This window comes from Mustela putorius, unplaced genomic scaffold (genome assembly GCF_011764305.1).
Source record: "Mustela putorius furo isolate JIRA1106 unplaced genomic scaffold, ASM1176430v1.1 tig00003949_pilon_pilon_pilon, whole genome shotgun sequence".
NCBI classification, from domain to species: Eukaryota; Metazoa; Chordata; class Mammalia; order Carnivora; family Mustelidae; genus Mustela; species Mustela putorius.
In genome coordinates this window covers 6,577,559-6,589,852 of record NW_025422093.1, presented here as the reverse complement: position 1 = coordinate 6,589,852, position 12,294 = coordinate 6,577,559, and positions in this window count along the sequence as shown.

Genomic DNA, 12,294 nt, shown 5'->3' with positions numbered 1-12,294 from the left:
CTTGCAAGAAAACCCTCCTGGCTGTGAGCTTTGGACTCTGTCTGTATTTCCACCTTGTGACCTCGAGGAACTTGACCAAAAGTTAAAACTAAACGGTACGTTTATTTTTACTCATCTTCTAAAAATCAGGACGTCAAGCACCATACACCAGATTCCTCAATATGACAGTGCCCGAGGGCATGCTTGCCAGGACCCAGGTGAAGGGGAGTCCCCAGGAGTTCAGAGTCTTCACCCAAAGTGAAAATGCAGACCCCGGGGCTGTGCCGTCCACCACTGTATACAGGAAGTACTGCCTACAGAAATATTTGGTGTTTGGGAGAGGCTGGGGACCAGCTCTTTCTCCGCCCCTCTGCCTTGGCAGTTTGGAACCTGGGTCACTCTGCTTCCAGTCCTCCCGTCTCTCCCCTCCGTACACACTGGCATCGACGACTGAGGATATCCTACTTGGTTCGCACCAGTTCCTCCTGAAAGACCAGTGGTTGGTTGACCACGAACGTGCCTTCCTCCCTTCCATCTTCCTAATTTCCCTGTTTGCTGCCGAGACTCTTGAGGGCAGGGCAGAGGTTTTCTGTGTCACTGTTATCCCTCCCAATGAGGTGTTTTTTAAAACAGGGGCGGAGGTGGAGACGTACAGCATCCAGCGCACCTCTCGTGTCTCCAGAGAACAAAGGTGGAGCCCCACTCTGCCAGACTCGGGGCTCATGTGTTACCTATACCTGCAGACTGCGACACTGGTGCACTTTGGATGACTTCAGAGTCCCAGCCCGGTTTAAACTTGAGCCAGCGAGGGAGGTGGAAACGAGACGTGCGTTTCATTCACAGAACCCTGGAAACTGACACTGGCGGATGCAGTGATAAGACGGCTCTGTAGGTGTAAGAGAAAGCCTGCAGAAACGAACTTGGGGACAGAACGGGGTGGGGGGTTCTCAGAAGCCTGAGAGATTACGAGGGGCAACACGGACAGATAGGTGTGCAAGGCCACGGAAACTGGCCCGAGACTCAGTAGCTCACACCCACTAGATGTGGGCTGGGGTAGGTCACACCCTCAGGTCCTCAGGAGCCTCACGGATACATTTCTCATTTTGAATAATTGAAACTCTCCCTTGTTTCTTTTGTTTCCGGAAGCCTGGAACCAGTCATGAATGTTGTCCTCGTCTTGAGAGATTCACCCACAGTTTTGTGTTAGCTCTGTGGTTCTATTTGTTTTGTTTTTACACTGAGATCTGTGAAGCCACAAATGACGTGGCAGTACAGATGCGTTTCCTTTCTTCTTCTTGAATGACTGTCCATGGTCTCAACACCATTTATTAAAAATCCTGTGTTTTCCCCACCCATGTGGAGCACAATTTGAATCACAGGGTAAACATACTCCACGTGTGTTTATTTCTGTACTTTCTATTCTGGGCCATTCTCCTGTCTGTTCTTGGACTGGTATTAACTGCTTGAATTGTGAAGGCCCCTTAGATATTTTAATATCCAATAAGGCTCTTCATCTCCTCTTTTTTTCCTCCTGTTTTTAGAACTCTCATGGTATTTTCGTCCGCTTGGGCTGCCATAACAAAAATACCACAGACAGGGTGGCTTATAAACAGAAATTCATTTCTCATGGTTGTGGAGGCTGGAAGTCTGAGATCAAGGTACCAACAGATTGTGCGTCTGGTGGGAGCCCCTTCCTGGCCCATGGCTGTCCTTGCTCTGTGTCCTCACGCGGCAGGAGGGTGGAGGGAACGTTCTGGGGTCTCTTGTCTTGGGGCACTGGTCCCATTCATGGGGTTCCATCCTCATGAGCCTCAAAGGCTTCAGCTCCCAATGCCATCCCATGGTGGGGGGTAGATTTCCACTTATGAATTTTAGGGGGCAGGGGACAAAAGCATTCGGTACAGAGCACAAGGCCATTGCTGTCTACCTTTGAGGACTTGAGAACATATTTGTCTAAATCCAGTAAACACACAAGCCAATGGAGGGCACACGTGGAATGAGTGAAGAACTGAGGTGGGGCGAGTCCCTGCTCTGGCACTGAGCATAGACATTCTAGAAACTCCGGATGCTCTTTCACGCCTCTGAGTCTGCATTCTCATTTGTAGACCGAGCGTGTGGGTCTGGGGCACAATAGGAAAGGGAGAGGAGTGGCGGAGATGGTCAGGAAGGGAGTTAGGACAGAGACCATTATAATTATCCAGTGTGCTATACAAACTCAAGATACCCTCACACCACCCCGTTGGTATTTCATGTTGACTTTCAGGCACTCTGGTTTCTCCACTGAAAAAGAATATTGAAGTTCAGACCCTCTCTGGGGAGTCTGTGTGAGGAGAATGAGAGAGAGAGAGCATGACTTTAAAGGGATGTTTCTTACCTGGGAGATCCAACAGGAAAATAGCTGGGCCTCACGGGGCTCAGTAATCTTCAGACAGTTGAAGCTGCTAAAATATGGTGCTGCCCCTCTTGCCATCGTGATGAGCTTGGGTGAGGCGAAGAAAGTTCCTGATGGTTCCATGAGCACGACTTCACGTAGGAGTCAGGCAGGAAAGGCCCTGGCAGTAGTTTCGAGTGTTGAAAATGTCAAATAATAAAGTAAGTGGTGGCAAAGCTTTTCCTCCTTGCTCTGAGCCATGACCTTTTCTCCCCTTTGGGTGTTGAGAATGCTTCATCACCTCTTTATCTCTTCTTTCTCCATCCAGTTAAATGTCAGCTGTGAGAAACCATCCAACTTCCACTCTCGAATATGGTGGCACATGGCAGCAATGGTGTCCCCCATTCCCCATGTTGTTCTTACAAGTTGACCATGACGCTCCTCCCATGGGGTGGTGGAATGTGTGCTCTCTCCACTGGAACTTCCACAGACCTTTTGATTGCCTCGACCAACAGAGTATAGTAGAAGAGACACTACATGACTCCCTAGGCTAAATAAAAAAAAGGCATGTACTTCTTCCTTCTTCTGTAGGGATGCTCACAATGGTGAGCTGCCATTCTGTGAGAAAGCCCAGGCAGAGAGATGGCATGAAGAAACCCCCCATAGTTGTCCTAGTCAATAGCCTTGCTGAGGTCTTAGTCAAATGCCAGCATTAACCATGCATATGTGAATATAGCTGCCTTCAGATGCTTCCATCCTTGGCTGTTTAGTTTCCCCTGGCTTCCAGGTCATAGCTGATACTCCAAACATTGCGAAGCCATGTTCTCTCCAAATTTATGAGTCACTTAGTTCAAGTCTCTACTTAAATAATACCTCCTTGGAGAGCACTTCTTTGACCCCCTTTGTCTAGAATATTGTTTTTAAAAATTGAGATATAATTGGCATAGAACATCATATTAGTTTTAGGTATAATGATTCAATATTTGTATGTATGGCTAAATGATCACCTCAATGAATCTAGTTAACATCCATCACCACAAATAGTTACAAAATTTTTTTCTTGTATTGAGAACTTTTAAGATCTACTATCTTAGCAACTTTAAAATACAGAATACAGTATTATTTTTTCTTTTTAAATTTTAAAATTCCACTGTAGTTAACCTACATATTATATTAGTTTTAGGTGTACAGTATAGTGATTCAGAAATTCCATACAACACCCGGTGCTCATCACAAGTGCCCTCCTTCATCCCCATCATGTATTTCACTCATCCCCAGCCCCCACCTCCCCTCTGGTAACCATCAGTTTGTTCTTTATAGTTAAGAGTCTGTTCCTTGGTTTCTCTCTCTTTGCCCTTTGCTTGTTTTTGCTTATTTCTTAAATTTCACATATGGTATTTGTCTTTCTCCAACTGACTTTTTCACTTAGCATAATACTCTCCAGCTCCAACCAAATCATTGCAAACGGCAAGATTTCATTCTTTTTGATGGCCAAGTAATATTCCATTGTGTAAAATGCCTTGTTATTGACTCTTGTCACCATGTTGTCCACAGCATCCCCAGGACTTACCTAGTTTATAGCTGGAAGTTTGTATGTGTTGACCACCTTCACCTATTTTGCCCTAAAATGTTATTATTGATTATTTTCTATCCTCTTCTTTTTTTCTTTATAGCACTTAATCTGGTAAGAATATGTATTTGTTGGTTTCCACTGCAGGCCTCTCACAGTGGAATGTAGGGACGTTGGTATTGGGCAAGTGCCTATACATAATAGATAGTTATCTATGCAACAAATGTTTGTGGAATAAAGCTTGATGATAAATACTAGTTAATTCTCCCAGAGTTGTGTTGGACACTGGTAAGCAGCCCCAGCCTCTCTGCCCTAGAGCCTGGATTGTGGCTCAGAATACATCTTAACACAGTCATTCATTACTGATCTGAATTAGCAGACATTAAGCCTGGTTCCTATACTTGATCTATAGCATTAATCTTGACGTTTATTTATTATTTTATTGTTGTTATTTGGGTATATCCAACCAGACACTAGATACTCTCTGGGGCCACAGACTGAGTCACATATTATTTTTAGCACATAGTAGAAGTTCAAAAATCCTAGATTAATTGCAATATTTGTAATAAGCATCAGATCAACCCTTTGCCAAGGTAGGAGGAGGACTTAATCAGCATGTGATCCTGAGGTTTTCCAAGATAAGAGGTTAATACTTTGCATAGCAGTACAAGAAATTTTGAAGGTTGAATGAAAGGAAACTACTTCCCTGTGAGTACAGTGGACAAAAAAGTCAGTTCTGATGCCAGAGATTTAGGGTTACTAGAATTTGAAAATTTAACCTTTTCACCTAACCCCCCACAAAGCATCCAGACCTTCATTTGCATCATCTGCTTGCTTTTGGTATGATGTGGGGCAAATGGAATTTCTACAGGGCCAGGCCTAGAAGCAGGGTCAGGCTAAGGGTGAGGGAGAAGGGGAATGGAAAAGTGACAGCTGGAATGCATTCCTCCAGACTTGAAGATCAAAGGGACCCAGTTGACAGATTTTTGCTGGGAATGGGTGATCTGTTTTAGGAGAAAGGAGATCTGGGATAATCCTCAACCTGGAAGGCCCTGACGTCCTGGGTGGATTTTGGGTCAAGACATTGTCAATAGAAGCATGCTTTCATGGTTGTCATGTGAGGGCCTCACTCATGCCAAGTGTTTTTAAGACAGGAGAGATATATCCTAATTGGCTATGAATGCAATCATTTTTGCTTCAGGACAAGTGTAATCAAGAAGAACATCCTCTCTGAAACAGCAGATGAATTCCATTTTTTTGGAAAGAGCTAGTTTCAACAGAAATGACCATCACACACACAGACATCATCCATCCCTGTTACGAATACACCTGTCCATCAGAAACAACCCAAACTATGAAAAGAAAACAAAAAGTCATGCCAGTGGGAGGGGCTTGGATATTTACCCCTGCTGTATCTCCTCATTGGTAAGTTACAAGAAGATATACAGATCAATGAAACCATTTTCTTCCCCCACAGAACTGTTGGAATAAAATCAGAACAATGATCCAGGGGGAGACACTGCCTATGGTTGCAGCTGGAAGGGTTCCTTAGCATGTGGGCATTTGTAGGGATGCTCTGTTAAACTCAGGACTCAGGTCTAGATGCCAATGTTTAGGTTAGGCAATGACTTTACCTCAAGTGGGCTCAATAAAAATCAGGTCGTGAATGCTATAAAATCAAGCAGTTGGAATACATCTCTTACATCTCTAGTCTGTGATCCTTTCTCCTAGACTGATTCTGTGTGTGTGTGTGTGTGTGTGTGTGTGTGTGTGTCAGGCTGTGGTGGCGCAGGGGGAGAAGATGGGGATGTTGAGAGAGAATCAGAATTGCTATCCTGGGCCTTTTCCAGAAATTGCTGTAAGTCTATAAAATGCTGTGTGGCAGAAATTTGTTTAGGTTCAAGTAAATAATTATTAAATTTGTTTTGCACAATCTAGGGAAAATTCAATGATGTCCTTTCAAATAAGGTCTTGTGTACATTTTGAGGAGGATGCTTATGTTTGAGATTCTCTAATTTTGGCAAGTTAATCAAGATGAATTTATCTTCTGGTGGTCTTCAAGATGATTTCAGTAGCTTTCTGACACAGAAAAAAGAGGATGTGAAGCTTTTCATCCATATTTACTCTCCAGCCTGTGAAACGCCCATCACATTTTCCAGGTGTTTTTTCCAGAATTTCAAAATAGAGGTTAATGGGCAGATGAGTCTCTTCTCCCCGATACTCTTGGGTACTTCTTACTTTTCTGAGTCTCCCTCCATGACCTCTGTTCTTCTGTTTACCTTTAGCAGCCCGCACCTGTGACTCTCATGGGAGGATTTTCTGTATTCCTCTGGAGCTACTTCCCTCAATTCTCCAATGGTTGACAGCCTTAAATTGCCAGGGGTTTACACTTACCTCCTTCCCCTCCCAAGCCTGGGTCACTTAGCCTTTGCACCATTGCAGGGATAAGAAAGCCAACCCTGAGGTGCAGTTTCTCCTCCAGGCATGCACTGAGATCAGGCTAAGGGTGGGACTACCTGAAACTGTCCCTGCTCAGCTTTGTAGCTCCCTCCTTCCTTCCTCTCTCTTATTGGCGAACTAAGGGCACTTCCTAAGTGAATCACTCCAATGAGAATCTTCATCTCAGGGTCTGCTTCTGGGGAGCCCATTACCTCCCCCACAAGGTAATGTGATAATTAAATGAGATGACTCTATGTAAGCACTTATTATAGTGCTTGGCCATTATATATATATATATATATATATATATATATATATATATATATATGAAAATGTGAATTATTATTATTATGACCCTCACAGCAGTTTTCTGGACTCTGGTAGATTGGTGTCAAGGTTTGGAACATCAACTCAAATGACGGCATTATGATGAAACACTTGAATAAGATTGAAAGAGCATGTGAAAGCTCATCTTAACATACCAAGCCCTCACCGCCCGGGCTGTCTACAGAAATGTAAGCAAAATGAGAGCAACGATAACTAGGAGTACAGAATTTGTTGGGGAGGTAGTCCAAATTATTATTGTCATTAAAGATGGGTAAGCCCACTTCTGTAAGAGTTGAAAATGTCAAATATTTGGCCATTAAGTATGACTACTTGTTTTTAAAGAAATATCTGCAGTTCATAGGGTAAAAGGGCATTGTAGCAGTGGTGATAGTGAAGTCACCGCATCCCAGTGGGGGCAGGGCTGAGGGAGAAGTCACAATGGTCTGAACACTCTCCGTCTGATGAACTAAGAGGTGTTGCTTTTGATTTACCATCCAGGGTGGTAGACTAGGAAACTAGGACAAAGGGAAGTTTCATATTTGAGTTGATATGTTCCAGAGAATTCAAGAGTCATAAAGAATCTGAAAGTCTCCCAGAACAGTTTGAACAATCTATCCAATTTGTACTAGCACGTTACTCTTTCTTTAGACCTCACGTGACATGAGTGTACATGCCAGATCACTAGGGATTCTTTAAACGCAAAACATCAGGAATGTTGGTGTTCAATGGGCTCTTGAGAAGCCATCTTTTTGACAGAGAGAGAGAGATCACAAGTAGGCAGAAAGAGAAAGGGAAGCAGACTATTCTCTGAGCAGAAAAGCCTGATGCAGGGCTGGATCCCTGGAACCTTGGATCATGACCTGAGCCCAAAGCAGAGGCCTGCCCCATCAAGCCACCCAGGTGCCCCTTGAGATGCCATCTTGTTCCCTTGTCCTTCATGAGGGTCACATGACACAAAATGCCAGAGGCAGAGGGAGATGATGAACTCATCCTAGTATGCAACAACTTCCACCATCCAGAGTGCCTCATTAAACCCCTCCTGTGGCAGGGAGGTAAGCCCCATTTCTTTTTCTGATGGGCCAGAAGATAGCCAGGCTCTGGGCTGGGTTGGAATGTTTTGCCTTTTTTTTTTTTTTTTTTTTTTAGTCTTGAGTTATCTGGAGTGAGTCCTAGAATCTGTTTATTATTATTATTTTTTTTTTAGATCTCGACCCCAGGGTGTGTGCAAGGTGGTTCGTTGGCATTGCCCCGGAGTGAGAAGTGGCTAGTGTTCCCGTCAGCAGTGGGACTGGAGAGTGAGATGCGGATGCAGCCCCAGGAAGCCCAGGACTGGATGCACAGGGTTCTGTGGCTACAGTGTGCTGATCAGTGCAAATTATGTAATGATCACATGCTTGAAACAACAGTGTATATAAGGACGGCCACACACGTAAAGGCATATATTGAACATATTATGGGACTGGATAATATGGAAGAAGGAGGGCCTTGTAGGGTTGAAGCAGAGCATGCTAAGGCCTCAGAGGCATTGGGGAGCCTGGTTATCTAGATTCTTTGCATCCAAAAAAAAAAAAAAAAAGAAAAAATTTGGCTGGAAGGAATGAAAAAGAAAGTGCTCTAAATGAATCAGAGGCTCAGCCAAGTTTGGTCTTGGGGTGGTGCCGCCCTTATTTCACAGAGAAGGGGTGACGCAGGGAGGGGGAAGCTTCTTGGAAAGTTCTACACCCTTGTCCATGCCCTTTCTACCTGTTTTTCCAGCTTTTTTTTTGTTTTGTTTTGTTTTTTAACTTTCCCATAGCTCTTATTTTCTAATTTTTGTTTTATTCTTATTTTCTAGTTTTTAAATCACTGTTGTGAGGCAGTAAGCAGCTAGTAAGTAAGCAAACACTTGTTTTAAGAAAAATGAGGAAAAATCCACATTGTTCTATCCTTCAACACACAGTGTTGTCCTCCCTCGGATTTCTTACCTCCACGGTCACAGGTTCATAAGACTGAGTGCTTACTATGGGCCAGACACTGTGCCGAGTAACTTAATCTGCACCCAAACCTCAGACTTCCCTTTTAGATGACCAAAATTTAGAGTTTGTGGATCTTTTCACACAAAGGTTAAGCTTAACACCCTCTGGGGAAATACCCATTCTAACCGGAACTACCATGAATCATCCAATCAAAGGGATGTTTCTTTTTATTAGTTTGGGAGGGAATAAAAAGAGATGCCCTAACTTTGGTTGTGTCAACCTTTTTGTTTGTTTATTTATTTGATACACAGAGATCACAAGTAACCAGATCGCAAGTAACAAGCAGAGAGAGAAGGGGAAGCAGGCTCCCTGCTGAGCAGAAAGCCTGATGCGGAGCTCGATCCCAGGACCCTGAGATCATGACCTGAGCCGAAGACAGAGGCTTAACCCACTGAGCCACCCAGGCACCCCTGGTTGTGTCAACCCTAAAAATAAAATAGCCAGTGATTTTATTAGCAAAATGTGTATATTCAGGAATAGCAGAGGACTTGCCATTCAGCACATGCAAGCTCTGAGGAACCACAGGCAATTGGGAGAGACAACGGAAAGGCCAGCTTTTTATAATTTTTAGGAGGAAATTGAAGAGTGTTGTTTTATTTGTTCATTTATTAAAAGATTTATTTATTTTGGGGGAGAGAGAAAGAGAGAGAGAGAGCCCACAGCGGGAGGGGCAGAGGGAGAAGGAGAGAAAATTTCAAGCCGACTCCGCACTGAGCACAGAGCCCAACTCAGGACTTGATCTCAGGACCCTGAGATTAGGACCTGAGCTGAAACCAAGAGTGCGATGCTTAACTGACGGTGCCACCCAGGTGCCCCTGAAGTGCATTGTTTTAAACCATAGTTCATTGGAGAACATGCATTTAAGGTTGTGATGTTTTCTCATTGGCTGCAGGTGGGAGGTTAGTGGGTTGTTGCTGGGACACAGAGGGAACGTCCTTGTTTTTCTTAAAGGGGACAGATGAAATTCCCATGTTAGAAATGTCCTCTTGCCAAGATAATTCTTTCTGTTGTTTATGCAGGTTGCACCCCTGCTTCCCGACTCCATTTTATTTTTATTTTTTTAATTTAAATTCAATGAATTGACATATAGTGTATTATTAGTTTCCGAAGTAGAGTTCAGTGATTTCATCAGTTGCATACAACACCCAGTGCTCATTCTATCAAGGGCTTTTCTTAATGTTATTAAATTACATTATGACCCAGTTAACCCTTTCCCCCAACCCACTCCCCTCCATCATTCCTCAGTTTGTTTCCTACGGTTAAGAGTCTTTTATAGTTTTTCTCCCTCTCTGATTACATTGTTTTATTTTTCCCTCCCTTCCTCTATGCTCCTCTTTTTTAACTTTATGAGTGAAATCATGTAATTGTCTTTCTCTGATTGACTTGTTTCGCTTAGCACAATTCTATTTCCATCCATGTTGCTGCAAATGGCAAGATTTCATTTTTTGATGGCTAACATTCCATTGTGTGTCTGTGTGTTTATCACATCTTCTTTATCCATTCATCCAGACTCCCATTTTAAATGAGGTTTCCTTTATTTATTTTCACAGTGGGTGTCTGAGCAGAGAGAAGTGAATCAAAAGTCCTTTCTTCATCGATTGCTTGCAAAGTCTAACTGTTTCAGTCTTTGGGGTTGAGAATGTATTCAGACTCAGAGAATTGAAATATTCCTTCCATGGGGCCCCATTTGGGTACCACCTTTACATCTACATTCTACTGGATATCGAGTCACCAAGATGGTGTGGTCCTAGAAACATTAGTGAGCAACAGGAACTATGGCCGACAAGTCACTTCATGTCTCCCACCATTGTTTCTACCGCTTTCATGTCTGTGGTTGTACAACTGCATGATTGACTGGTTTCCACTCAAGAATTACTGTTCCTAAATTATTTCCATATTTTGACTATAGTCTGAAGATATCTAATTGATGAGGCACCTGCACAGGAGCTCAGTGAAAAACCATGCATCTAAGTTGCCTAAGTAAAAACACACAATTTAAAGGTGTTTTCAGCACAAGAGAGAATTTTCAAACCTAGGCAGATGGAATCAGCACAGCTTTTCCAGAAGTGTTGCCTTTTCAGGTCACAATACCTTTTCCTGTTGCATACATTATCTGCTTTTTTTTTTTTTTTTTTAAGTAGGCTTCAGGCTGGGAGCCCAATGTGGGACTTGAACTCATGACCCTGAGGTCAAGACCTGAGCCAAAATCAAGAGTTGGACACTTCGCCAACTGAGTCACCCAGGGGCCCTTACATTGCCTGCCTTCTAATTGGAAATTTAAGAGAGCGAAGTCTTCCTCTGAAAATAAGTCATGAGAGATGAAATAATGTCAGAACTTAGCATTTTTTGAGATGGAGAGGAGAAGGGAGTTGAGGTAAATTGGAAGGGAAGGTGAACCATGAGAGACTATGGACTCTGAAAAACAATCTGAGGGTTTTGAAGGGGTGAGGGGGTGGGAGCTTGGGGGAACCAGGTGGTGGGTATTAGAGAGGGCACGGATTGCATGGAGCACTGGTGTGGTGCAAAAATAATGAATACTGTTACATTGAAAAGAAATAATAAAAAAAAAAAGAACAGCATTGGAAGAAAGATACTACGTCTGTGTCTCAGAGTGCTTAATGCAACCTCTATCTTTGGTCAGTTGTCTTTCTCTGTTTTTCTTTCTTCCTTTTTTTAAAAATTGTCCTTAGCTTTTTTTGTTTCCTCTTTGTTGCTCCTGTTGTGTTGCTTCTTCCTTCTTTGCCCATACAACACAAACACATTCTCCTTGGCTAACTTTATATATATATATATTTTTTTTTTAAAGATTTTATTTATTTATTTGACAGAGAGAAATCACAAGTAGATGGAGAGGCAGGCAGAGAGAGAGAGAGAGAGGGAAGCAGGCTCCCTGCTGAGCAGAGAGCCCGATGCGGGACTCGATCCCAGGACCCTGAGATCATGACCTGAGCCGAAGGCAGCGGCTTAACCCACTGAGCCACCCAGGCGCCCCCTAACTTTATATTTTTAATGCAATGGTCACATTAAAAAAAAAAATTTATTTGTTTGACAGACAGAGATCACAAGTAGGCAGAGAGGCAGGCAGAGGGAGAGGAAGGGAAGCAGGCTCCCTGCTGAGCAGAGAGCCCAATGTGGGGCTCAATCCCAGGACCCTGGGATCATGAATTGAGCCGAAGGCAGAGGCTTTAACCCACTGAGCCACCCAGGTACCCCTGGTCACATTCTTTTAAGAAAAGAGGAGTTACTGCTACTTGCTCACTCATATCCAATTAGGGTATTTGATTAAATAAATACCCAATTAAAGAACAAACCTGGTAGGGGCGCCTGGGTGGCTCAGTGGGTTAAAGCCTCTGCCTTCGGCTCAGGTCATGATCCCAGGGTCCTGGGATCGAGCCCCGCATCGGGCTCTCTGCTCAGCAGGGAGCCTGCTTCCTCCTCTCTCTCTGCCTGCCTCTCTCCCTACTTGTGATCTCTGTCAAATAAATAAATAAAATCTTAAAAAAAAAAAATAAAGAACAAACCTGGTAAATCTTTAGTTTGCTGAACAGCATTTATTTCTGAAATGCTGTGCTCACAGAATAGTTTCCAAACTC